General features: G+C 40.3%; 1 pseudogene; it reads left to right on the top strand.

Annotated features, from left to right (window-relative positions):
- Positions 1 to 1,103: 1,103 nt before the first annotated feature.
- On the top strand, positions 1,104 to 1,990 carry LOC130829177 (olfactory receptor 52J3-like; annotated as a pseudogene).
- The last annotated feature ends 792 nt before the right edge of the window (positions 1,991 to 2,782 follow it).

The raw sequence follows: 2,782 nt of genomic DNA, 5'->3' as shown, positions 1-2,782 counted from the left end.
AGGGAAAGAAAGAAAGAGGGAGGGAAGGAGAGAGGCAAGGAGAGAGGCAGGGAGGGAGAGAGGCAAGGAGGGAGAGAGGCAAGGAGAGAGGCAGGGAGGGAGGGAGGGAGGGAAGAAGGTCAATCATAACCACAACATCAGTGTGGTGAATCAGCCTGTGCTGACCACAATCATTGTCATTGGAAACATGCCTTTATTCTCTCAAATTTTCTTTCAACATATTTTCTCATTCTTCCCCCCCAAAATACCACTCCTCAACACAAGGAAAGGTATAATTGCTGGATGTATTTGGATATTCTTGGGAATTGGTCAACCAGTAAACAACTTGGAGCATCTTTATTAATTTAATTTCCATCAGAATGCTAGTAACAAAGAGATACATTTCTACTTTGGAGGTTACTTCTAACTACAATTTTCCCATCTTTGTGTACTAATTCATAACTGATATATAGTACAGTATGATGTTTATCTTTGTGCAACCCTTTATATCTGAGACGATGCAGTGTGTTTGTGAGGGTATATGAATAAATATAAAAGGCTGAATTAATGAAGCATAGCTCTTCATTTTGGATCTGATTTTCTAGGTCTCTACTATTGTCAAAATTGGTATTGGACAAACTAGTTTAAGAAATACTACTGGATTTCTATCATTCTACGTATTTAGTTACACCTATGTTGTTATATGTATTGTCAAGTTCTGTGTGCAGAATTCTGTACCTGCTGTTTTGTTATTTCCTGCTGATGCATTTATGTAAGGTGTACTTTGTGTTCAAGACAGACTCAGATATCAATATAAACATAAATTCCTTCATGTTCTCTTAATTCACTCCTGTTTTGCATTGGGTCTCAGCAAATTAGTGTAAGATATTAACGTACAATCTTCAGAGCAAGACCCTTCCTAAAGTTAATTTTCCTTCCACTTGAATAGTGCTCAGTCTGTGTCTACATCTGTGTTGAACACAAGTTTTAGCATTAGCTTTCATAATAAGAAACATACAGATAAAAATTAAGCCTATTGGAGAAGGTTTGAGCTACCCATGTATATCACTTATTTTCCCTTCTAACAGTGGTCATTTACTTGTCTTCTCATGGCACATGGCAAGATGCTCCACACCAACACTTCCACTTTCCACCCAGACACCTTTTTCCTCATAGGCATCCCAGGGCTTGAGGATGCCCATGTCTGGATCTCCCTGTCTTTTTGCTCCATTTACTTAATGGCTCTGCTGGGCAGTGCTACCATTTTGCTGATTATCTGGTCTGACCACACTCTGCGGGATCCCATGTTCTACTTTCTAGCCATCTTATCAGCCATAGATCTGGCCCTCTCCACATCCTCAGTGCCCCGGATGCTGGGGATATTCTGGTTTGATGCACATGAAATTGGTTTCTCAGCCTGTGTGGCTCAGATGTTCCTGATACACACCTTCACAGGAATGGAATCAGTTGTTCTGCTGGCAATGGCTTTTGACCGCTGTGTGGCTATCTGTGCACTGCTGCACTACACAACCATACTGACACCCTGAGTGCTAGCAGGCATTGGTGTTGGGATTGCAATGAGCCCAATCCTGGCTTGGATTATTGCTTATTCCTGCTGTGAGCACATGGGTATTGCCAAGTTGGCCTGTGCCAGCATTCAAATTAATGCCATTTATGGGCTTTTTGTGGCTTCTTTTCTCATTTTGGGCGTGGCACTGGTTGGAATCTCTTCTGCTTACATCCTCCATGCAGTTTTCTGCCTCCCATCTCGAGATGCTCGTCACAAAGCCCTGAGCACCTGTGGGTCCCATGTAGGGGTCATGTGTGTTTTCTATACATCCTGCCTATTCTCCTTCCTCACTCACTGATTTGCTGCACAATTCCCCATTATGTCCACATCCTTGCTGCCAATCTCTGTGTGGTCATCCCACCTGCCCTCAACCCCATCATCTATGACGTGAGGACCAAGCAGATTCGTGAGCACATGATTCATATTTTCACCTCAAAGTAGGATCTTCTGTTTCTTTAGTTCTTGAGGATGTGTTAAAGTAGTTAACTTTAACTCTACCCTGGCTCATCTTTTTAAATGTTTCCCATATCATAAGATCCTGCAGATCCTAAAGGAACCAGCTTTGGAGAACGCCACTGGTCTTAAATCCGAATATCTCCTCTCTGTATCGGTGTTGTTTATTTTTGTCAAATGTAGGCTTCCTTTACAGTAGGGAAAACAACCCGCTGGAAGTCCTTTCATTTTAAACTATGGAGATTTAGTGATTCCCCATGTCTCTGTATTTGAAACTAGGACAATATTTCACCTGGGCATAGTCTATATCAATTGCTATGTTTTCTCTGGAAAGAGAACTAAATTTGAATTTAAAATAAGAAAGATCCTGGTTGATTTCTCAGTTATAAATTGTAATGCATCTGATTCTCTGAGGATATCACTGGGCTATTGAGTCAGTTTTTAAAATGTTTCCAGTCCTCCCCTTTTATTTTAGCACATTTATCCTTACTGTTCATGAAAACCTATAGACACTCTGTGCCCTCACTGTGCAACCTTCTGGAAAAGTATGGAGGGAAAGTACCTAAAATCAATACTTGTGTGAAATAATGAAAATCTTGTTTATAAAAGAAATTTGAATGTACAGTATTTTCTAACAGTGGAATTTTCAGTCATGTTTAATCACTTTTTTCCCTAAGTGTCTATTGGCAACTGTTAAATATATTTAGGCAAACTTCGATCTATATGGGCCACTCCTTCCTCTTCAAAGACCTCTTTATTTGTGAAATACATTAAACATAC

This window comes from Hippopotamus amphibius, chromosome 9 (assembly GCF_030028045.1).
Source record: "Hippopotamus amphibius kiboko isolate mHipAmp2 chromosome 9, mHipAmp2.hap2, whole genome shotgun sequence".
NCBI lineage: Eukaryota > Metazoa > Chordata > Mammalia > Artiodactyla > Hippopotamidae > Hippopotamus > Hippopotamus amphibius.
This window is presented reverse-complemented; position numbering and strand designations above follow the sequence as displayed.